This window comes from Glycine max, chromosome 14 (genome assembly GCF_000004515.6).
Source record: "Glycine max cultivar Williams 82 chromosome 14, Glycine_max_v4.0, whole genome shotgun sequence".
Lineage (NCBI taxonomy): Eukaryota > Viridiplantae > Streptophyta > Magnoliopsida > Fabales > Fabaceae > Glycine > Glycine max.
In genome coordinates, this window is record NC_038250.2 from 12,744,418 (window position 1) to 12,770,878 (window position 26,461).

A 26,461-nucleotide genomic window follows, 5' to 3' on the forward strand; every position below is an offset into this window, starting at 1 on the left:
CACCAAGAGGAAACAGAAGTTGTAAACTTAGGTGTTGGCGAAGAAAGGAAGGAAGGCAAGGTTGGCACTGGTATGTACGCAAACGTCCGAGATGAATTGGTAGCTCTGTTGTGAGACTACCAAGACATATTTGCTTGGTCCTACCAAGATATGCCTGGTTTAAGTTCCGACATTGTATAATACAATTACCTCTAAATCCCAAGTGTTCCCCGGTAAAGCAAAAGCTGAGGAAGATGAAGCCTAAGATGTCCCTGAAAATAAAAGAAGAAGTGAAGAAGCAATTCGACGCTGGCTTCTTGGCTGTATCTCGATACCCGGAATGGGTTGCCAACATCATACCAGTCCCTAAAAAGGATGGAAAGCTACAAATGTGCATGGACTATCGAGATCTAAACCAAGTTAGTCCAAAGGATAACTTTCCCTTGCCGCACATCGATATCCTTGTAGATAACACGACCAATTTTGCCCTGTTTTCTTTCATGAATGGGTTCTCGTGCTATAATCAGATACAAATGGCACCGGAGGATATGGAAAAGACAACCTTCATCACCCTATGGGGAACTTTATGCTACAAGGTGATGTCCTTTGGGCTCAAGAACACTGGGGCAACTTACCAACGGACTATGGTGGCGCTATTCCACGACATGATGCATAAAGAGATCGAAGTCTACATGGATGACATGATCGCTAAATCAAAAACCAAGGAGGAACACCTTGTCAATTTGTGAAAGTTGTTCAAGCGACTGCGTAATTACCGATTGAGGTTGAATCCCATAAAGTGCACTTTTGGGGTCAAATTCGGAAAGCTGCTTGATTTTATCGTGAGTCGGAAAGGAATAGAGGTAGACCCAGACAAGGTAAAGGCCATCCTCGAAATGCCCGAGCCACGCATCGAGAAGTAGGTCCGAGGCTTCCTGGGATGTTTGAACTACATAGCGAGGTTCATATCACAGCTGATTGCCACTTGTGAGCCTCTCTTCAAGTTATTGCGTAAGAATCAATCCATCCAATGGGATGATGATTGTCAAGTGGCATTCAAAAGGATTAAATGGTGCCTCATGAATCCTCCTATGCTCGTGCCACCGGTGCCTGGAAGACCACTTATCCTGTATATGACTATGTTAGATGAGTCAATAGGGTGTGTGTTGGGACAGTATGACAAGTTCGAAAAAAGGGAACGAGCTGTTTATTACTTGAGCAAAAAGTTCACGGCATGCGCGATGAACTACTCTTTGCTAGAAAGGACATGTTGTGCTTTGGTGTGGGCAGCTCACCGTTTAAGGTAGTACATGCTGAATTACACCACTTGGTTGGTTTCCAAAATGGATCCAGTCAAGTACATCTTTGAAAAACCCATTCTCACTGGACGGATCGCTCGATGGTAGGTTCTGTTGTCAGAGTTTGATATTGTTTATGTCACTCAAAAGGCAATAAAGGGAAGTGCCTTAGCAGATTACCTGGCTCAAAAACCCATCAATGACTATCAACCCATGCATCCAGAATTTCTAGATGAGGACATCATGACCTTGTTCGAAGAAGAAGTAGAGGATGAAGATAGGGACAAATGAATTGTGTGGTTTGACGACGCGTCTAATTGACTAGGCCATGGAGTTGGGGCAGTATTGGTTTCCCCAGACGAACAGCATATACCTTTCACGGCTAGGTTGGGTTTTGACTGCACAAACAACATAGTTGAGTATGAGGCGTGTGCCCTTGGGATCCAAGCAGCAATTGACTTCAAGGTCAAGTTGCTCAGGGTATATGGGAACCCGACCTTGGTAATTCACCAGTTGAAGGGTGAATGGAAGACCAGAGACCATAAATTGGTGCTTTACCAGGCTTACATCAGGAAGTTGATAGAATTCTTTAATGACATATCTTTTCATCATATTCCTAGAGAAGAAAATCAAATGGTCAATGCTCTTGCCATGCTAGCATCCATGTTCCAGCTAAGCCCACACAGAGATTTGTCGTACATCGAATTTAGATGTCGTGGCAAGCCTGCACATTGCTGCTTAATAGAAGAAGAAAAGGATGGTAAGCCTTGGTACTTCGATATCAAATGATACATCAAAGATAAGGAATACCCGCAGCAGACCTCTGATAACGACAAAAGAATGTTGCGAAAGTTGGCGGCCGGTTTCTTCTTGAGTGGGAATATCCTATACAAGAGGAACCATGACATGGTACTGCTTCGATGTGTGGATGCCAGAGAGGCTGAGCAAATGCTGGTGGAGGTACATGAGGGATCCTTTGGAACGCATGCTAATGGACATGCCATGGCCCGAAAAATTCTGAGAGCAAGGTATTACTGGCTCACTATGGAGAGTGATTGTTGCATCCATGTGAAGAAATGCCATAAGTGCCAAGCCTTCGCTAATAATGTTAATGCTCCACCCATACCTTTGAACGTCTTGGTAGCACCTTGGTTGTTTTCTATATAGGGCATAGATGTGATCGGAGCCATTGAGCCTAAAGCTTCAAACGGACATTGCCTCATCTTAGTCGCCATTGACTACTTCACCAAATGGGTCGAAACAGCTTCATACGCTAGTGTGACTAGGAGTGTGGTGATTAGATTCATCAAAAGGAGATAATTTGTCGATATGGGTTGCCCAGGAAAATTATCACCGATAATGCTACCAATCCGAACAACAAGATGATGAAACAGATATGTGAGGATTTCAAAATCCAGCACCATAATTCCACGCCTTACAGGCCTAAGATGAATGGGACAGTTGAGGCTGCTAATAAAAATATCAAGAAGATAGTTCAGAAGATGATTGTGTCGTACAAGGATTGGCACGAGATGCTCCCCTTTGCATTGCAGGGTTATTGAACTTCGGTGCGCACGTCTACTGGGGCAACCCCTTTCTCTTTGGTGTACGGGATGGAGGCTGTGCTCTCGTTTGAGGTAGAGGTTCCTTCTTTGAGAATCCTAGCCGATTCAGGGTTGGAGGAATCAAAATGGGCCCAAGCTCGCTTTGAACAGTTGAATCTTATCGAGGGTAAGAGATTGGCTGCCATGAGTCATAGGCGACTGTATCAAAGCAGAGTGAAGAATGCTTTTGACAAAAGAGTGTGTCTGCGCAAGTTCAGCGAGGGAAATCTTGTCCTAAAGAAAGTATCACATGCTCAAAAGGACCACAGAGGGAAATGGGCCCCGAATTATGAAGGACCATTTGTTGTGAAGAAGGCATTTTCGGGAGGAGCATTGTTGCTTACAAGCATGGATGACAAAGAGCTGCCTTCGCCTGTGAACTCTGATATCGTCAAGCGATATTACACCTAGTGCCTGGGGAAATTAGAAGACTCAATGTATGACCATCCTCCCGGACTCATTGGAATCTCCAAATCTTGAAATCTTTTGTAAACCATAATCGCATCATTAATAAATATGGGTTAATGATTTGCTTCTCAACCTCCTGTGTTGTGTCATATACTTTTTATTGTCTTTAAGAGCATACACTCTCGATCTTGCTCACTGAATCCAGAGCCATTTGGCTCGATCAATGAGGTGTCATAAGTGTTTAAGTAAAATTCAGCACGATAACACCTATTTGATTGTTACATTTAACATCCGATCATAAACATGCATGCATTTGCATCTTGTCATCCGGATCCTACAAACCGGAAGATTAATAAAGAGTCGTCTTGAGTGATGGTCAATACAACACCGATTTGGGTAAGCACTAGGGGCAGATGAAAGGTAATACAAGGATCTTGTAGTATTGCTTCATATTTTTGCAGGATGACACTTTCTTTGTCCTAGCTTAGGGGCAGGTACGAACAGGTGCTAGACCCAGGATCGATCAATCATCATCCTGCGTCCAGCTAAAGACGTTAAAGAAGCATTCCTAGGAGGCAGCCTAATATCTCTAACTTTGCTTTTTAATTTCCTGTTTCATAGTTGTTCATTTCCTTGAATTATATCCTGAATTCGCCTAAGTTTATATGCAATTATAGGATTTTTAGAAAAAAAAATATAACAATGAACAACACAACTTTGCAAAAAAAGAAAAAATCATCAGCTCACTTGGGCGAGCGTGTCTGACGTGAAAATTTAAAAAGGGGAGGGGTGAAGCCATTTTCACCCCATTTCTTCCCCAAAACTCAGCCTCCAACAAGCTTACGGGAGCCACCCTTGGCAGCAGCCCCAAGCTTCCATTGTGCCGTTTTGCTTTCATTTTTTTGCATTTCTTTTATCTCACACAAGTAAGTACCATCTCCATTCAAATTTTACCTTTCCATTGTGGTATCTTGGTGCTTTATTTGTTATGTTCTTTGCAATTTTGTGAGATGATTTGTGTGTGAATCCATGACTTGAATGTTTGATTAGGGGCTGCAATGGATGGCCCTAGGCCTATCCTTGATCCTATTGTAGATTGGCATCTCATATTGTTTTCATTTCCTCATCCTTACATGCTTAAACATGCACCCACCAACCATTCGATAAAATGCCTCAATGACCATTGCATGTGTTGTTGTAAAATTTGGATTGTGAAATGAGGTTGGCACATATATAGCCATCATTTGGAATGCGTGGGCAACTTAGTGGTTAGATCAAAATGCCGAGAGCATGAGCTAGGCAAAGAAATCTAAACTTTTTTTGAATGCAAAATACATGAATTGCATGAATATGTGAAAGTGATTGGTCGGAATTAGCCTAATTATGGGTTGAGCTAGCTACACTATGATAGGCACCTTGCATCTAGGTAGCTAAAATGTTTTACAAAAAAATAATATATGCACCAATGTATGTTTGGTTTTAATTAGTTGCGCGATAACACTTGCAATTGGTAAAAAGAAACATGCACCGTCCAAATTGTTTGGCTTTTGCTTGTTTAAGATAAGTGAAATGATGGTTGTGCGTTTCATGCAAACTAACTTTTTATGGTTGTCTTTACAGGAAATGGCTCCAAAGAAGTTTCTCTCTAAGAAGGCAAGGAAGGATGCCGCAGGAGAAGGATTTAGTGCGGCCCCACAAGCGGATATAGAATTTGATGGACACCGGTTGCGAAGTGAGGAACACCAACGCCGCTTTGAAGCGATCAAGAGTTGGTCTTTCCTCAAGGAGAGATGGGTCCAACTAAGAGAGAGAGAATACACTGAGTTCCAAGAGGAAATTGCAAGAAGGCAATGGAATCAACTCCCAAGGCCCATGGCTAAATATGACCTGAAAATAGTCATGGAATTCTATGCTAACACTAAAAAAAACATGATTTAGCGACCGAATATTCGGTCGCCAAATCGTTAAATTTAGTCTCTAAAAGTGTTAGCAACCGAAATAGCGACCGAAGACTTTACGTCGCAAAAACCCAAGTTGCTAAGTCATTAGTCACCGAATTACTATTCGGTCGCTATTTTGCCACTGAAACTGTCGGTCACAAGAAAATAAATTCGGTCGTTGTATATTTGGTTGCTATTATGTTGGGATCAATTCTGTAATTGAAAACTACAGTTGCCAGTTCGGTCACTAATAAATAACAATTTTAATTATAAATAAATTTAAATAAGATTCGGTCGCTATTTCGGTTGTTATTGAATAATTAGTTTGAAACATAATAAATGAAAATTGCTTTCCGTAACTATTTCGGTCACTATAGAGTAATTAATTTTAAATTAAAATATTAAAACATTTATTTTGGTTGCTATTGAATAATTTATTTTATATTAAAATTTTAAGAAATTACTTTCGGTTGTTAATTCGGTCGCTAGTTAATAATTAATTTCAGTTTATAAATGTTGTTCGAATCGCTAAAAGAAAAAATTCTATATTTTTTTTTGTGTTTTCATTTGTTACCTTTTTTATCTTCTTAATAATTATTGAATGTAAATATAATTTTCAATTAAATTATATAATCAAACTTATAAATAATAATAAATTTTCTAGCTATGCTCACTGCTACTTTCCCATTCATATGTTTTTTTAATTACCATGTGGAAAATAACATTTAAATTGGAAAAATATGTAAGTTATAAAAATAAAAGAAACAATGAAAAAGAAAAATTAAAACCAATAGTACGAAGATAAAAAAAATGACATAAAAAATAGTATGCATTTAATAATCTCAATAATAATCACACTATAAAAATAATAAAAATTGAAAATTTTTAAATTACCCCTAACAACTATTTGTACACTCCTAAAGCCATAAATTGCACCATATAACATTACTATGATTTTTAACAAGAGAAAAAAATAAGAATAGGCTAAAAGAAAAGAATAAAAATTTACTAGTTAAACTACAATGAGAATTGATCTTCAAAAGATAACAAAACATTATGCCTTAACAATACAAACTCACAAAAAAAGTATCTTTCATCCATCTAGGAACTTTATCTGAAAGAAGTTGATATACTACTCCAATGCAACCACTAAACTCATGTTCCCCACCTTTAGACTCATGTTGAATGTTAAATCTTCACCTTTAAACAAAACAAGAGTTATGAATTTTAAAAATGCGAAGTTAACGAGTGCAAAGAAAATACCGGTGTAATCTTATCCGGATGTTTCTTTTCCATCAATCCTAAATTAGAAGGACAAAGCATAGGTATAATTAATGATTTCAAGAACTATAAGTTATATCCAAAGAACAATAAAACAAGTGCTACAAACTAAAATTTGAACCACATGCAAGTTTCTAGTCAAGTGCTATACAATTGGAACAAAAAAGTATTTGCAATTGAAATGATATACCTTAAAATGGGGCCACTATATATCTATGTTTGATACTTCAGTTTACCTGATGATTGGCTGGCACATTGATCCTTACATTAAATTCGATCTTACCACTATATTTAGAGTGATGTCTCCAAGCCCAATAAAAGGTATATAACAAAGTCATGAGGTATTTGGCAAACTATCATATGAAGAGGATATATCAAAACTAAATGGGTACCCAAACATAATTTGTCTCTGCTTTTCTACTTTGCTAGTTTAACCTGCAACCAGCACAGATAGGGACTAGACATATTTTTTTTTTGGGTCATTAAAATTAAAACTAGGCAATTAGCACGCCTATTTGCTAAAAAGGTCAGATCAAGACTTTTTTTAAAAGCTTATTTGGTTAAAAAGGTTAGTCTTCTAGTCATTCAAAAAGTCTTTTTGGCTCAACAGACCAACCTATTTAAATAAATACCAATAATTCCATAATAATAATATTATTGTTGTATTAAATTATTACTATAATACTTTAAAATTATATACTTGTTATCCTATTTAAAGGATTATATTCACTAGCTTGCATACAAGTGTAGACTCATTAGCCTATTAAGAAATATGTTACTTATTCAAATTCAATAGACCTTTACCACGAAGTAGGAATTTAAATAGACTGCCAAGCTAAGCCAAACTTTTAAAAGGTCAAGCCAAGCCTTAAAAAAGTCCATATCAAGTAAACAAGGCAAAGCTCAGACCTTTGATTTGTAAAGTAGGACAGGCTCAAGCCTTAAATCCTAACTTAACTCAATCCATTTCCACCTTGACCTGGTCATTTCCCACGTCAAAGTGAAAGTAGCCAAATTTAGAAAGGGAATAGACCACGACAAACTATGAACTTTTGAGCTACCAAGACATAGTTGGATGAAATAGAGATATTTACTCTAAATATGAACTTTTGAGCTACCTCAATATGTACCCAACAAGGATCAATATTGGTTAACCAACAAATTTCTTTTCTCCGGAAAAGGCTTTTTATCATTATCATTGGTCATAGCCTAATCATATCATATCTCTTTATCTAGGTTGTCTTCCTATAGAGAAAAATAAAAGCAAAAATATATATTGGAACTTTTGTGAAAAAGAAATAGATTAATTTACCTCAAATTTGTTTTTATCCTTGCTTGAGTCTACTTCGGACTTGTTGGCATTCTTTACGCTTTGCTCAGTCTTGTTTGATTTTAAATCAGCTTCCACAGCTCCAACAGGTTGTGTTACCTTCAAAAAATATCAGGGGAATGATTTATTTATATTAATTATTACATATTTTCATGATATAAAAGGGTATTGATTTATTATAATATTCAAATAAATATATAAAATAAACAATTATTTTGTACAAAGCACAAATTAAAGACTAATGATAAGCATGATTTATTTATATTAATCAAATAATGTAAATTTTAAACTTTTAATTATATTAAAAATTATCATAGTATAATAAAAATATTATATATTTATTATGATATACAAAATATTATATCTATTTGTTTGCTAATTTAAAAATATTACTAATATATTAATTTCAATACTTTTGAACTATAAAATGTATTTAAGTATATTTTATATTTATTATGAGTTAAAATAAAATCAAAATTTAGTTTCATAAATATTTTAGAAAATAATAAATTTAGTTGCAGACCTCAAAATTGTTATATAGCGACCGAAAATGTATTCGGTCGCTATCATCATAAACTAGCGACCGAACTTCATTCGGTCGCAATCTCCAAGTCCACTTTGGTTGCTAGTTCGGTTGCTAAATTAGTTTTGATTTAGATATTTTGCGACTGAAATAGTCACCGAAATTTTCTGCAACACTTCATTTCGGTCACTAAATCGGCCGCTGATGTAAGTTAGTCACGAGAAAAAAATTCGGTCGCACCTTCAGTGGCAATTGCGACAGAAGCATTTCGGTGGCTACTACGGTCACTAATCATGATGCAACTATTTCGGTCGTTGATTTCGATCGCTAAATGCTACTTTTCTAGTAGTGTAACGGATGGCCCATAGAGGAAGGAGTCAGGGATAAGTGCTCCTGCGTGTGGGGACAATGGGTCCCCTTTGATGAGGATGTCATTAATCAATTCTTGGGGCATCCGTTGGTCCTAAAGGAGGGGTAACGTTGCAAGTTTAGCAAAAGAAGGAGCCAGGCTTCGAGGTTTGATGACGAGGCCATCGGCCAGCTACTATGTGTTCCGAGGTAGGACTTCGCCCAACGTGTGACATGGAGAGACGGGTGTGGATCATGCATACTAGCATGACCACCCTGACACAGATCTGGATGACGCTGCTCCTCAACAACATCCTCCCTGGTGATCATAATTTTGATCTTCCCCTGTCGAAGTGCCAACTGGTCTACGCCATCTTAACTCAGGTTAGTATTAATGTGGCCCAGCTAATCTCGGACGCCATTTACCAATTTGCAAGGATCGAACCTCCAAGACACCCATTGGACCTGGAAAAGTCCAACAAAGCACTGGGGTTTTCGGCCTTAATCACGGGTCTCTGCCAATTCTATGGGGTGTCGATTACCCCCACAAAGCTTATCCGACCTCCCATTAACAGGACCTTCATAGAAAAGTATTGCATTCCAAGGTAGGCACAACAGCAGGGGGCAGGACCATCAGCAGCCAGCCGCAGATGCACTACCGCCCCCTCTATAGCAACCACCATCCCTAGAGTCCATCTTTGCTTACATGCAGAGGATGGAACTCTATATGCAGCATGTGGCCGACCAGCAGGCGGCCAATCATAGGGGTCAGGTGCAGTTGAATGAGAGCTTTTACCAGTACACCCTGCATCAGTAGAGCTAGGATCACAGTCCTTACTCGTGACCTACTCCCGAGCAGTTCAATGCCACAGTTGCATGGCCTAGAGATAGGCCTAATTTTCAGGCAGGGGCAGGACCCGCAGGGATCCCCGAAGATGAAGATGGAGCTCAGGAAGATGATGACATAGGCGATGTGATGGCCTTCTTCCTTTGAGGAGGCTGAGTCATTTGGCCGGGATCGCTTAAAACTGTGAACTCGTCTTTATTTTGTTTTTATCGCTTTCAGAATTTGTTTATTATCTCATTGTGATGGAACTTGCCTTTATTTTATCGCTTTCGGTATTTATTTGTTATCTCATTGTGATAGTTTATCGCTTCCAGTATGTTGACGTATTATTTCATTGTGATGGAACTCGTCTCTAGTTTAACGCTTCCAGCATGTTGTCGTGTTATTTCATTGTGATGGTTTGTTTGAAGCAAGAAAAATAAACAAAAAAACAGGAATCTTGTATATGGTTTCTTTTTGTCCACGCGCCTTTTGTTCCTTTGATAAGTGTAATCTTAGGTAACAACTTTGCCTAGATTACAAACTTTTTCTATAAAGAAAAACTAAAACTAACATGCTTTTGAAAAAAAAAAAAAGTGATCGCCAGTTTTCTTGGGAAAAATCACGGATTGAAACACGAAATGTTTTTTTGAAAAAAAAAAAGAAATGTGCACCTAGAGGGTGAAAACAACGAAAGACTTTCCTGAATGCCAAAATGGACTCGGATGTTTTGTGTGACTTGATAAAAGAGCAATTGTTGAAACACTGGTTCGGCTTGAATGTGGAAATGAACCATAAGCCTTAGTGTTTGCATTTCCACAAAGCCTTATATTTGAGTGTCCTCATGGATGTGTCCTATGATTAAATTTTGTATGAATTTCTAATTATCATGATATGCATTTCGTGGAAATGATTTGGGCATCCCCATCTTTTTGATCCATTTGGCTAAACAGATATCTTGACATACATTATGTCCTGCCATTTGCAGGCCTTTTGAGCCAAACATCAATTTTTTTTTCCATAACCTTGAACTAGGATGGAAATTTCCAACCTTACCTTAGGATGAGAAAGCAAGAGAGTCTTCCAAGCAAAGCTTCGATTATCTTGGTTTAGAGGTTTTCGTCAAAACGAAAAAAAGAAAAAAAGCAAAAGAAAAAACACACTGAACAAAAACAAAAAGGAAAGGAAGCAAAAGAAAGAAAAAAGAAAGAAAAATAATTAATCAATCAGAGATAGAGAAGAGAAAAGGAAAATAGAAAAGAAAAACAAGTTCTTTGGACCAGACAATGTCTGAACAATGTGCAGAATTGTTGGAAAGAAAAAAAAAAGAGAAGAGCAATAGTAACTTGGTTAAGACATGAGGGGATAGGAAATGATTGTCCGTTTAAATTACTAACCAAATCTTGGGTTCCGCTCTCTTGTCCTACACCAAACAAAGGGGAAGAGAAAAGGGAAAGGCCAGAACAACCAAAGCCAAATTTCCTATCAAAATCTGATCTTATAAAGTCCTATTGATCCATAATGATTATGCATGTTATCTTTGATTTGATGGGAAATGACTTTCAAAGTCAATTCATAACATATCTGTGGTTTGGAATTAAGATGAAACACTTGCCTGTGTGAGACTTTATACACCTTGAGCAGTTTTCCTCTATTTGGTCGGAAACCTAGTGTTTCTTCTAATGTTCTTTTAGAAACGAAATACTAATGTCTTAAATCTCATTTTGGTTATGAGAAATTCTGTCTGCATGCTTTCATTTCCCTTTAGTCACATTGTTTTTCTTAAAAAAAATGTATGTTAATCTGATCGGTTTGGGGGTTTGTTTCTTTGCTAAGTGTGTTCACGTTTTAGTGAAAGGTTTCAATGACTATCAGAGTCTTTTGTCAAGACTATCAAAGTCCTTTTCCAAGACTATCAGAGTCTTTTGTCAAGACTATCAAAATCTTCTTTACTTTTCAAAGACTATCAGAGTCTTTTGTCAAGACTATCAAAGTCTTCTTTACTTTTCCAAGATTATCAGAAAAATCTTCTTTAGTTTTCGAAGACTATCAGAGTCTTTTGTCAAGGCTATCAAAGTCTTTTTTACTTTTCCAAGACTATCAGAGTCTTTTGTCTTCTTTACTTTTCCAAGACTATCAGATTATTTTGTCAAAACTATCAAAGTCTTCTTTACTTTTCCAAGACTATCAGAGTCTTTTGTCAAGACTATCAAAGTCTTCTTTACTTTTCAAAGACTATCAGAGTCTTTTCTCTTCTTTACTTTTCCAAGACTATCAGAGTCTTTTGTCAAAACTATCAAAGTCATCTTTACTTTTCCAAGACTATCAGAGTCTTTTGTCAAGACTATCAAAGTCTTCTTTACTTTTCAAAGACTATCAGAGTCTTTTGTCAAGACAGTCTTCTTTACATTTCAAAGACTTCAATGTCTTTTGTTAAGACTTCAACGTCTTCTTTACATTTCCAGATTTCAAGGTCTTTTGTTTGATACTCTTGATACTTCATACATGAAAAAGAAAGGCGAACGACCAGGCACCACCCTCAAGAATGAGAAGTTGTCACTCCTACAAGCCTGAATGATCAACTTGCAGAAGTCCTCAGTGTTTGCCAGTTTATCCTGGCGTTGAAGCGCATCAACACTTTTCATTGAGGTCAGAGAGTACTTATATTTCATAATGTTGTCCCTCACCCACTCATAGCCAGCAACGACCGGGGTGGATGATGACAACCTAGCACACAGGCTACGCTGCACGTGGGGAGATGCCCTCACATCTCTGCCTCCACTACCTCTCCTCACACCCCTGAAAGGAGAAGGGGAGAGGATCACAATAACCGGGACAAGCTACTTGACAGCAACAAAAGGTCGCGCCCTTCCACAAGGGCAAGAAGCGCCCCCACCTGCACGACACAAGGCCCTCACCCTTTCCGGAGAGGAGGACTTGCTATCGGAGGCACCTCAACAAGTATCCTTAGACGAGGAACCACCTATCGAGATGACCTCTCGATCCATGATGGGTTGCTCAATCGATCCCCCAGAATCACTGCCACCTAGACTGATGGCGGAATTAAACGGAAAGGAATACATTATGGTGGATGGAAGTACCTTCAAAAACCAAATGAAGAAGAAAGGGAAACCGAAAAGAAGAAAGCAAGGAAGCAAGAAGACAATGAACAGTGACCCGAAATCAAATGTCCACTCCATTTAAAGGGGAGATGGACTCTTCAGTAATTGGCGGGAGCTGAAGAGGTGCCCTAAAATTTTGCACCACGATGCTCCGTCACTCACGCACTAACTTCAACTCCAATACGTGCCCACTTCATGAGTGATACGTATGCAAGAGTACTACACGTGCACCACAACCGCCTGTTGCAATAGACGGATGTAACGTCTATCTTCAATGTCTCCAACGGTCAGAAAAGGGCAGAGTTATCAAATCCGATGACTTACCTTACCTGACACACCAAAGACATGTCCATCACGGACAGCTTGACAGAAGTAGCCCAGACAACACTTGTCCAGGCTCAGGGGCCTGGCAAACCACATCGACCTGCAATTTTCTCACACTCGTCGAGGTTACCACACTCGACACCAGACAATATTCGTCCATACTTAGGGGCTCAACAAACTCATCACCCTCTACTTGTCAAGAATACTACCCCAGATATCAAACAGACTCTCTCACCACGGGACAATCTCTTTCAACACTGGACAACCTCTTTCGCCTACAAGCTGGCTTAGAGCTTGGGGGGCTTATGTACTGTCTAGGACCTACATGACACTCAGAGACACGTGTCAATCCTCTACGCTAGCCTTGCTACAGGAGTGCAGATGCCTGGCCCTTAGCAGCCGGACTCCCCAACAAACAGGTTATCTCTAGCCTACTAATATTCAAATGTATTTGAATATCTTATCTATTGACAGGTATTTAATTATCTATGAGCCTACACATTATCTACAAGGTACAATTATCTTCTACCTTTTATCTATAAGCAAATTTTTATCTTTAACATTATCTATAAGCTCCCAGCTATTATCTACAAGCCGGAAATTATCTACAAAGGCTACAACAGCCCCTACAAACAAGGACCAGCAACCATGCTCAACTAATATAAATGTTGGTTCCATCAAACCCCTCTACACAAACAATTAATCACACACTCAATATATGAGCAACAAGCTTGTGCCTCTCTCTTTCTCGCTCATACGAGCTTTACTTAAGTATATACTTGTTTTACTTTCCTCACTCATATTCTTACTTGAGCGTCGGAGTCCTTTGTTTCGCAGGTCCCCCCTCCTGTCAAAGGCACCTCTCCTAACCAACGTGTGAAGTTTGGGACCTCACTCAATCACGTCCACCCTAACGTGTTATGATTCCGGATTTTGGTAAGAACAATTTCCGTAAAAGTTATAGTTTTTAAAAAATATACATCTCTATCACCACATAACAACAACATGTCATACATTTGACCATATCATATGTTAATAATCATTTTGAGGAAAATATATGTAATGTAACATAACTAATTAATCTACATTAAATCATTATTGATTATTAAGTTGTGAAACTATTTTTCTTATTTTTTTAATTTCATAACACCAAAATCAACACACACAAACAATTAAAACTAAAATAAAAAATTATAGTTGCAAAAACTAGAAAGATATTTTATTTAAAAAAAAGTATACACTATTTTTTTAAGGAATTAATTTGATTAATTGACTAACCAGTAACAAAAAACTGAACAAGTAAACAAGTATGAGTGGTTTACCTTGTCTTGAGATAGTCCAATCCTTATCTTTCCCAACAGCCCAAAAGAAATAGCCCTTCAAGCCCGTAAACCTTGCAAACTAAACCTTCTTCTTTATGGATGGTCCATCATCAAACCCGATCCAAGTTGTACCCGCATAAGAGTAGAAAGCCACAGCTACATCATCATACACAACAGTAGCTATGTTCTCTTTGTTAAACACCAAGATTTCATCATAGTCCATAGTACCATTCATATCAGTGGCTTCCCCAACCGCTTTTGCCTCAACCCCATGAACATTTGGGTCTCAAAGTGCCCATGCCCGACCGTATAACGGTAAACCCATAACCAACTTTTGGGTGGGCACTCCCGATTCGATCCAAGACCTGATCCCATACTAGGTACTTATGTTGGACTTTAGATCATACAATGCAGCATTTGCCCATAAAATTGTCCCAGGTCCCATGGTAATCAAAGCACATTGGACTTGCCCAATCCAAAAAGTTGCAAATGGCTTGGAGTTTATGAACACTTTTCGGGTGTGTTTGTTGCTAGCCATGAAGGAGAACGCGGTAGAGTTGCTGCTACCTCCTCTAATTGACAAGAGAGTTTTCACCGGCGGGTAACAGTAGCGAAGCCCATTGATGAATTTTGGTATCCATTTTTCATCAAATTCCGTGACACTAAGGTGAAAAAGTTGAGGGTCTTGTTGGATAAAGTCATAATAGATGTGAGTGAAGTATTTTGTGTCAATGGAAGAAGGTGAAAGGTCATCACTCGCAGGCCAATACGCAGCTCTAACACTTCTAATGTTTTGTGCATATTTCGAATCGGAAGACTCAACACTAGCAAGAGAATGGGTACTCATGAATAGAACCCAAAGGGAAGTGATGATGAGTCTTTTGAGGGGCATGTTTATCATAAGAAGTGCTTAATTGAATGTGTATTTATATTTCAACTTGTGGGCTTCATCGACATGATATTGTATATATATGGTGGGTATTTATATTTTCGGTGGCGTTGAAATGTTGCGTTCAAACTCTTATGAGGAGTGGATTTGTTTAAGTTTGAATTGAATCTTGCACCTAAGTATATTTAATATGGGGAATAAATCAAGCACAAGGAAACAAAATTGGACAAGGTAACCAATATTATAAAGGTCAACCGTCTAGAATGAAAAAGGTCTGCACCCCACGAGGTTTGCTTCGATAGTGTCAATCTTGTTCAAGTCGTTTGGCTATTACATTCGAGAATTTAAGTGCGTATGTACCAGAAATTGTCTCCTCCAGTGTGTGAAAAAGGTGCTGCTCGTGACAAATAATTGACAAAATTTACATATAAAATTATATTTTATTGGTATTACTTTTCATTTTAGTCATCATGGCAACTGAAAACTTTAGTCATGAGAATTAAATTAATAATTTTCAAGATTAAAATAATAATTTTCACTGAAAAAACATTTTATATAATTCTATAATCATATTGCTAACATGAAATGTTTACCGTGTTTATTAATAATTAATCTTCACCAAATCAGCTCAAATATAAAAACATATTAAGAGATCCAAATCTTACTCGAATCAACAACTTATTTATATTTTGAAACCCGATATTTTTGGCATATATATACTTTCACCACCTCCACTCTTAAGAAATGTCAAACCCACTTACTCATTGGGCACTAAATGGTTTGCAAGAACACATGTATTTTTTTATGGTGTAAGCTTCAGTTGGTGCATTATTTGTTGTATGACCACTGATGTTGCAGTCCGGAGACAGATTCATGATCTCTAAAATATCCTAAATAGATTTTTTTTTCTTGAGTGGAATTCGTCAAACGAAAACAGTGACGCTACTGTAGTATACGGTACCCAAATTAAAGAAAGCAATAATATCTCCAACAATGAACAAACTGACCCTACTCTGTTATCAAAATAGTTAAGTTACAATAAAACAAAGAGATAGACATGACAATGAGAAAAATCCATAAAGAATGGTAACTTAAAAAAGAAACATAATCAAGCTATGAAGAAAAAATTAGAAAACCTAACACACATACTCGTTTGAAATTTAAATTAATTGATTACTCATGGTGCTCAAGAAATAACCAAGTTTTTATAATTGGAAGTTATTTGGACTCTCTTGTCTACATATTATTTTTATGGTGCTCATCAAGAAAAGTGTTTTACAACATCGATTTCTACTAGAACCAATGTTGTAAAGGTTATTTTTACATTATTTTAAAAAAATATTTTGTTTCACAAGCACCAACCATTTCTACTTATTTTCCAGCCCACAATAATTCTACTATCCCAGAAAATACGGGAAGAATCCTGCACGCAACACTTACAATTTATGATAACTACATATTAGATATTACAAAGTCACCAACCATGTAGCCAAACCCACCTAGTGGAGCATGACTTGTTTTGTTTATGTTAACCAAATTAACATATTGTTGGTGTAACATAAAAGAGTTTAGACTAAAACATTTTGATCATATCATCTCAACAAACATAGGAAAGATGGTCATCGAAAGCAAAATTAAACAATTTTGAAATAAATAAATAGAGATAATTCAAATGAAATAGTTGAAGAAAAACCAGCATACCTGATATGGTGCTTTCCTAGAATTAACTGTTATACTAAAAATTTTAACCTGTGATGTTATAAACTACAAGACGAAACACATGTCATTAACAAAATGCGGAAAAATAAGAATCAAATTATACCTCTAGTCATTGCCATGAAAGAGCTGTCTTGTTTTGGATTTTTCAAACTCTCACTCTCTGTCTATAAATGGTGTGTCAGAGGAAATTGGAAGAGGTGAGCTCAGGGACCAAATGCATGTGTTATATATAGGCATTCTACCATCAAGAATGCATTTAGTAGCCATTATCATTCATTATTGGTCATTACCACCCATTAGTAGCCATTCAATTTGGCTTCTCAATTCCAAAACTAATGGAGTTTTTCATTTTCCAAAACGTACAGACCAAATTATTGCATTCTCCCACTTGGTCCAAATGTTTTGACTTAATGATTAAAATAAGTCAATGCTCAATCTTCTTAAGAAATGAATACATGAATTATAGTGATAGTTCCTCTTATAACGAGTAATATCATCCATGTATTCCAATATGCTCAATTTCCTAAGCAGTATACTCGAAGTGGTAGTAAAAATTAATGAATAAACACAATGTTTATTCTTGGTCCAAAACATATTTTTTCTCAAATAAATCAATGTGCACCTGAATATGAGAAAATATCATAATATAAAAGTTTCAATTTTAACCTATATGTATACAATCATAAAGTGGAAACAAGTCTCATTCTTTCTACATGATCCTTGAATTTAAATGGTGGCATGCCCTTAGTTAAAGGATCAACGATCATCAACTCAATGCTTATAATTTCAATGATCACTTTCTTGTCTTTTACTTTTTTTCTAATGGCTAAGTACTTAATATCGATGAGCTTACTTCGAATTCTACTTTTGTTATTCTTAGCCATAAAGACAACAGCTGAGTTATCAAAGAAAATTCTCATAGGCCTTGAAATAGTATCAACTATCTTCAACCCAGAAATGAAACTCTTAAGCCATACACCATGTGATGTAGCCCCAAAATAAGAGACAAACTCAACTTCCATGATAGAAGTAGCAGTCAAAGTCTGCTTAACACTCCTCCACGAAATAGCTCGATCCACCAGCCATCATGAAAATGTACCCAGATGTTGATTTGTGAAAGTCAACACAGCCAGCAAAGTCTGAGTCTGAATAATCAATCACATCTAGATTTTCTGTTTGTCTATACATAAGCATGTAATCTTTGGTCCCTTGAAGGTACCTCATCACTTTCTTAGCAGCTCTCCAGTGGTCAATACCTGGATTACTCTGATATCTTCCTAACATTCCAACTGCAAAAGCAATGTCAGGCCTTGTGCACACTTGAGCATACATGAGGCTTCCAACAACTGAAGCATATGGAATGTTTTTCATCTGTTCCCTCTCAAAGTCATTCTTTGGGCATTGGTTCAAATTAAATCTATCACCCTTCATAATGGGAGCAACACTTGATGAACAATCTTTTATCTGAAATCTCTATAAAATTTTGTTAATATAGGTTTCCTGTGATAGACCTAAAATACCTTGAACTCTATCTCTATGAATCTTAATGCCGATGACATAAGATGGATCACCCATATCCTTCATGTCAAAATTCTTAGAGATAAGTTGTTTCACCTCATGTAGCAAACCCTGATCATTGGCTGCAAGTAAAATATCATCTACATATAAAACAAAAAAACATATTTTATTCTCATTGACCTTGTGGTATATGCATTGATCCATGGGGTTTTCGTCAAAACCAAATGAAGAAATTATCCCATGAAACTTAGGGTACCACTATCTGAAGGCTTGTTTCAAACCATATATAGATTTATTAAGCTTGCAAACCAAATGCTCACCACTACTAGAGGAGAAACCTTCAGGTTGTTTCATATAAACCTCCTCCTCTAAATCACCATTAAGAAATGTTGTTTTCACATCTATTTGTTGCAACTCAAGGTTGAAATGAGCAACTAATGCCAAGATAATATAGAGAGAATCTTTCTTAGATACAGGAGAAAAATTCTATGTGTTGTTGATTCCTTCTTTTTGAGTAAATCCCTTAGCAACGAGTCTTGCCTTGTATCTCTCAATGTTGCCTAATGAATCCCTTTTGGCCTTAAAGACCCATTTACAACCAATGGCCTTTGCCCCATTAGGCAACTCTACAAGGTTCCAAACTTTGTTACTTTGCATGGAATTCATCTCATCCTTCATGGCATCATACCATAAATTTGACACTTTACAACTCATAGCTTGATCAAAAGTTTCGGGATCATTTTTAGCTCTAATATTATAGTCAGATTCTTGCAAATATACAATATAATCACTATGAATAGTTGATTTTCTTACTCTAGTAGACCTTAATGTTGGATCAACATTTTCTTGGGGATCATGTTGTTCAACTGGTTATTCATCATTTTCAGGAATTTGATGATCAACTTGATCTACTGGATTATCAGCAACAGGTTGTGGAATGCCAATCATGTGTTGTTCATCATCCCTTTGAACTTGAGGGGTATGAATTACAATAAATCTTTCACTTAATGTGGAAGGTTGAGACTCTATATAATCAATTTCAGAACCTAAGTTCCTCAATTGATTACTCCCACTGAACAAGTCATTTTCAAGAAACTTGGCATTTCTTGATTCCATAATCCTAGTAATATGATACGGATGGTAAAACCTATAACCTTTAGACCTTTCAACATATCCAATGAAATACCCACTAATAGTCCTTGGGTCAACTTTCTTCTCTTGTAGGTAATATATTCTCACCTTAAAAGAAAAACCCCAAACGCGCATATTGTTTCAAACTCAGTTTCTGACCTTTAAACAACTCAAAATGTGTCTTTGGGACAGCCTTACTTGGAACACAGTTTAATATATACACCACCGTCTTTAGTGCTTCAGCCCACAAAGATTTAGGAAGATTGGAGTTGCTAAGCATACTCCGTACCATGTCCAATAATGTTGGTTCCTTCTTTCTGCCATACCATTCTAATTTGGAGAACCAGGCATAGTGAATTGGGCAACAATCTCATGTTCTTGAAGAAACTTTGCAAAAGGACCATGTGCTTGTCCATTCTTAGTATATCTACCATAATATTCTCCAGCTCTATCTAATCTCACTATTTTTATTTGCTTGCCACATTAGTTCTCAACTTATGCCTTAAAGACTTTGAAGGCATCCAATGCTTCATTTTTGTTATAAACCAAATAAACATTCATATATCGTGAATAATCATCTATAAAGGTGATAAAATATTTTCTGACCACGTGCATCCATATCTGGACAACAAATATCAGTATGAATTATTTCTAATATGCTTGAACTCCTGTTAGCACCTTTCTTAGACATGTTGGTCTGCTTACCCTTAATACAGTCCACACAAGTCTTAAAGTCAGTAAAATCTAGAGTATTGAGTATCCCATCTTTCACTAACCTTTTAATCCTCTCAATGGAGATATGTCCTAATCTTCGGTGCCATAACATAGAGGAATTCTCATTAATATTACACCTTTTAATACCAGTTTGAACATGCATTGAACTATAAGTGACATAATTTTGTAAACCAAGAAGATAAAGACCATAAGACAATATACAATTCCCAACACATTCAGAATTATAAAATAATTCAAATGATGTGTCTTTAAAATTAAAGGAATATCCAAAAGGTACGATTCTAGAAACAAAAATCAAGTTTCGAGAAAAACTTGGTACATAAAAGGTCCTTTCTAATTTCAAAATAAAGCCACTACTTAAAGTTAAAATACAAGTTCCAATAGCCTCCACAAGTGAGCCTAGCTTATTGCTTGATAAAATGTTTTGCTCACTTCCCACTAGTTTCCTTAGGTTTTGCATACCATATAAAGAATTTGTAATATGGATAGTAGATCCAGAATCAATCTACCAGGTGTTAATATTAATACAAACCATAATAGATTCATATCATACTATTGAGATTGATTTACCTTTCTTCATAAGCCATTTCTGGAATTTGGGGCAATTCTTCTTCATGTATCCCTTCTTCTTGCAAAAGAAACACTTTGTCACCTTCTTAATATCAGCTTGAGGTGGTATTTTACCATTCCCTTTCTGATTAGCTTGAGACTTAGCTGCTTTGTTCTTCCCATAAGCAGTTGTCAACAATGCACTCTCACTCATCTCCATTACAAGCCTTTCTTCTTCCTGAACACACATGGTCATTAATTCATTGATAGACCATGTGTCCTTATGTGTGTTGTAGGAAATCTTAAATGACCCATATTCCCGCGGAAGGGTGTTCAAAATGAAGTGCACCAGGAAGGACTCAGACATATCAACCTCCAGTTTCTTAAGTTTAGTTGAAATATCTCGCATTTGCATTATGTACTCACGCACACCTTTCACACCGGTGAGCTGAAGAGAGGAGAACTTCATGATTAGGGTGCTTGTTAAAGAATTATCTGAAGTGATGAGCTAGTCATCAATGGCCTTAAGCAAGTCTCGAACCTTTTCATGTTGGTCGACAGAACCACGTATTCCAACCAAGATATTGGTCTTAATGAACATCATGTTGAACCGGTTGGATAACTCCCACCACTCATATAGCGAAACATCAGTGAACTACTTTCATTAATGATTGCAGGTGGTTCGTTATTCCTTATAGCATAGTCTATGTTCATCCACCCCAATCGCAGACGAATTCTCTTCTTCCATATCTTATAGTTATCTCCTTTGAGTTCGGGAACATCACATTGAATATCAGAAAAACTAACAGTTTGAGAAGTTGCAAAATCCAAAGACTTATGTCAAATTTTGAGGCATATTAATCTTATTGTATCTTTTACCAATGTAGACATAGCAGAAAATTGAATCTTGTGACATAAAAATTGCATGTGGGCTAAATTTTTAATTTAATAAGAAACAATTAAACCTTATGATAGAATAATTAAATTACATACTCAAATTCATGTTTTACGGGTATAACATGAAAATAATTTAATTTTTTATCACAAATATTTACTTTATGATAAAATTGACAAATTATACATACCTCATGATCCATGTGGGTAAACCATGAAAAATAATGTCATTTTATCTCAATTAATTATACAAATATAATAAAAATTCATGTAGGATAAAATTCATTATATAAAGTACAGTTAATCAAAATATTATGTCTAATTTCTTATATGATCTTTAAACAACTTAATATATAATTTTAATCAAATTATAGATGCTGTGGCTAATCCATAATTAATCAAAATTATAAAGATCACTTAAACATAAAACTTAATCAAATGAGAATAAACCATATTATGTATTGCAAGATCAAGATATAATACAATGATGAATAAAATTCTCATATATAATTTCATAATTGAAACATAATATTATACATTTGATTTCATATATATATGCATAGAATAAAAATTTTCAAAATATATTCATGCATAAAGTAAATCAAAATTCTATAAATTGTAAAGATGAACAGAATAAGGATATAAGATGTAAAAAACAAATACATATATCAAAAAACTTTCAATGATCTAGTGGCTTGTGCATATTCAAATATCTTGTATGTCATGGGTTTGAAACTTAGTTAACACCAAAAGTGGTGCATTTACAGACCAAATTATTACACTAACAACATTATTTTCATTGAAAATGGGGATAACCCTTAAATCTAACAATGAGTTCACCGTGTCTGCAAGTTGTTTTTTGAAGCTAGAATCCCTTGAAAGTTGTGATGATAATGAATATGCAACTTAATTAGTTTTGTGCCAACCTGGCTGAACATTGTATTATAGAGAGCCATGAGACTACTCTGTCCAATAGCCGCGCATGCTTTTCCATCAAGCTCTCCTTGTGGCTGGCTTTTGAAGATCAGAAAAGCTGCATCACAATTCACAAGTAAACAATGTCTTTAAGCCTAGTCATTCTCACCCTAAATTGAACCTCAAACTAATCGAAAAGAAACTAATTTGCATTAACTCCCTCAATCCTACATAGGTCCAACCCTAATCACACAATTGGGACTAAAATTTCTAAGGAGAAACATGCTAGTAGAGTAATAAAATTTAAAGTACTTTTAGTTGTGCTTAAGACAGTTCTCCTTTCATATTGCATTCAAAGTTGTCCAACAATGACCATATCATGTATCCTCTTGCATCTGCACCTTTCCTGCGCATAATAAAATTACCCTTTGTCAACAAACAAAGTGATTATTGAAAAAAAAACCTTGTAGGATCTAAACAAAGCTGCAAAGTAGGATTTATGGTAATCTATTTGTTTGAAATCTTGTAGTAAATCATGTACTGTCACATCTGGCTTCACTGGTGGAGAATATCCTGAAACAAATTTTATGTAGCAATCTAAAATTTGTTAATTAACTCATTTCTCAATAGCCAAAGCCAAACATACATAACAAAAAGAGACCTTCCATAGTCATTATTCTTGGTCTCCTATTTCAAGATAAAATGATCACTATTAAGTGATCAAGCAACACCGTGTTAAGACATATGGGAGAAAATGAGATTTTGGAAACTCTTTTCTTGTTTTCATTTCATATTTTCACTAAAAATCATAAAAATACTACTCCCTTTTCTTTGTTTCTATTTTCAAAGTTGCTCTCTTTCCTATACAAACATTTGAAAATGAGAAATAAAATTAAAAATTACATGACAATGACATTTTTAAAATTATTTGTGAGTAGCAGAAATGGAAAACATAAATTGTTTTGTAATTATGTAATCAATGTTCACACACAATTTTCTATAATATACATGGGCTTATTATGGTATCTCGTTTTAATGTAGTCTACCAGCTTCTCCATGCCTCTTGGAACCACAAAGAACAGTGGTAGTCTTGTCTGCTTAAAACAAAACAGGTTATATCACAGATTATGTTCAATACCTATTCCTTTATCAAACATTTTAGTAAACACCATAACATAATGAACGACTGGCTGGAACACATAAAGATACCATATATCACCAATTCGAATGCCAGCTAGAGAACCAAAAAATAAAAAATAAAAAACCCACCATGAATTTACTCCTGAAACTGAAAATCGCACTGGAACCGTTCCGCGAAACCCTCTTGTTCACAATCCTATTGACACTATTGTTGCTTTGCATAGCATCCCGAATCTGTAGAAAAATGGTGTCATATCCACCAAGGTCAAAAGGCCTACCCCTAATAGGCAACATGAACATCATGGAGCAGCTCACACACAGAGGCTTAGCGAAGCAATGCAGTGGCGTTTTGCACCACCGCATGGGGTTCCTCCATATGGTGGCTATCTCAAACGCAGAAGCAGCGCATCAAGTTCTCCAGGTCCGAGACAATTGCCATCAACTACTTAACCTACAACATGGCTGCACCACCACCACATGTTTCTCTCTGAGTCCAACAATGTTGTTGCCGTTAACGATTCGTCCATTGTGCTTCTCTTCCTCCTCCTGGGAGATCGAAATCAAAAACTCTAACACACCTTCATTGGAGGAGGAAGAAGGAATATTGAAGAAATTGAAGAGTAATCGCACTGAGGAAGATCACGAGGAGCAAAGAGGAGGCTATTCGCTCTACACGTCGTGGGTACTGTTAGGGCTGCGTGGTTGAATCGCTTCCCAATACGGCATCGTTTTTGTGTGTTGTGTGAGAAGGGAGAAGAGAAGAAACTAGAAGGAAGGGAGTGAGCAACGCCGCAATTGAGAGTGGTGAGGGTGAGAGTGAACCCAAAAAGACAAAGAAGAGATGGAAACTGATTTTAATTTGAAAAAAAATACAATTGGTTTTTACTTGAACTCTTTCAACACTTGAATTCTTTTCAGCATGTGGTTACAACACAGTCCTACATCATTAAGGGTAACATTTTCAAGAACAAGAGGGTTTTAGTGGAGAGCATACACAAGGCCAAAGCTGAGAAGGCAAGGGAGAAGACCTTACCCGATCAATTTGAGGCTAAAAGTACTAAGAACAAGGCTAGCAGAGAAAAGGAAAATTGCTCGGAGGGAGGAGAGGTTGGCCCAAGTGAGTTTCATAAATGTATTGAGAAACTATTTTCTTGTGAATGTAGTGTATTTGTGTTTTCTTGGTTGTTGCTCTTGAGGATCAAATGCATTAACAATATTTTTGGTGAAATTGGAAATGAAGAATTTGACCAATGTCCCTTGCTCTTTGTAAAATGTCTAGGGTCCTCGAGAAAAAGTATCAGTTGCGCACCCAGTGTTATAGCATAATAGCCAGCCCAGTGAGTATTATAATTTATGTTTGTCCAGTATTTGCTTCCTTTGGCTACATATGATGTCTAAACGAAAAAATTCTATAGCAGAGCACCAAAGAAATCCAAGAAGTAATCCACATAGTCTTATTTATAAAATTTAAATTAGATTAATTGATTAGAGACCTTATGTTGATGAAAATAGAGGATTATAATTTTCTTAGAATTTAATCATCATGCACCACTATCACCCTATTATTTACAATAATTATTTTGGTGATAATAAAGTAAATTTAAATCTAAATATAAAATATTACAAAAATTATTTTTGAAATTTTAAAAAAATAATTTGATGATAATTTATTTCTTGCATCATCATCTTCTTTTTAGTGTTTGTTTATTCTTTTTTTAAATTAAATTAGAAAAGATTGTGTATATTGCATGGGTGTATTTATAAAATGTAAAGAATTAAATTTATATACTAAAATAATCATATTAGAATTTTTATATTTTAAAAATTTACACGTTAATTTTATTTATATACAATTATATTTGGGATGATTTATGTCATACTGTATCATTTATTTATTTAAATTTATTTCTATACCTTTAAAAATTAAAATTACATAATCAAAATCTCATGTATTACATGGGTATTTATTAAGAAAAGTATTAAAATATCATTTCATTAATAAAAATATATATTAATTGTAAAAATTAAAGTATACACAAAAAATATTTGATTTTTTGTATTTTGAAAAGGCAGGAAATTGATTGAATTGATGGAAAAAAAAATTAATGATAGTTTTGTCACACAATATTTTTCTTTTAAACTTTGCAAATCTCTATTTTTATTTCACTTTGAAATTTAATAAAACTAAGTAATATGTGTATCACCTAGATATTTTTATTGAATGCAAAAATTAAATTAGAAAATCTAAGTAAAAAATAGTTGATAAAAATATATAAATTTTTTAACAATTCCTTTATGATTTTAGAGGATTATTAATTTATTATCATCCATATGATATAAAAATTAATCTAAAATCACATTCAATTTATATCGATAAATATCTTGAATTCACAAAAGAAACTAAATTAATCTGGGTATCAATGCTATGTCTGAACTTGGAGTTTGCGGTTTTTTAGCCTTACTAATAGTGCATCACTTTGGTCAATTATGTATTTCTAATAAAATATCTTATTATTAATTCTTTAATTTTTCTTTAGTAACTCATGTCAAATATTATTTGGTTTCACACAAGTATTTTTTTTTAGATAATCATTTCAAACTATTATTATTTTTTATTTAACTTTGTAATCCCTAAGGCTCTATGTAAATAAGTTTTTAAATTTTTT

General features: G+C 35.7%; 1 long non-coding RNA gene and 1 pseudogene across 1 annotated transcript; both read right to left on the reverse strand.

Moving 5' to 3' along the window:
• Nucleotides 1-6,183: 6,183 nt before the first annotated feature.
• Nucleotides 6,184-15,197, reverse strand: LOC102670524 (class V chitinase CHIT5-like; annotated as a pseudogene).
• Nucleotides 15,198-22,394: 7,197 nt separating this feature from the next.
• LOC121173415 (uncharacterized) lies at nucleotides 22,395-25,118 on the reverse strand. The gene is made up of 3 exons (XR_005888250.1): nucleotides 23,925-25,118; nucleotides 22,968-23,061; nucleotides 22,395-22,773 (listed from the first exon to the last, which is right to left on the reverse strand). It is a non-coding gene; the product is annotated as an uncharacterized lncRNA (long non-coding RNA).
• Nucleotides 25,119-26,461: the final 1,343 nt, after the last annotated feature.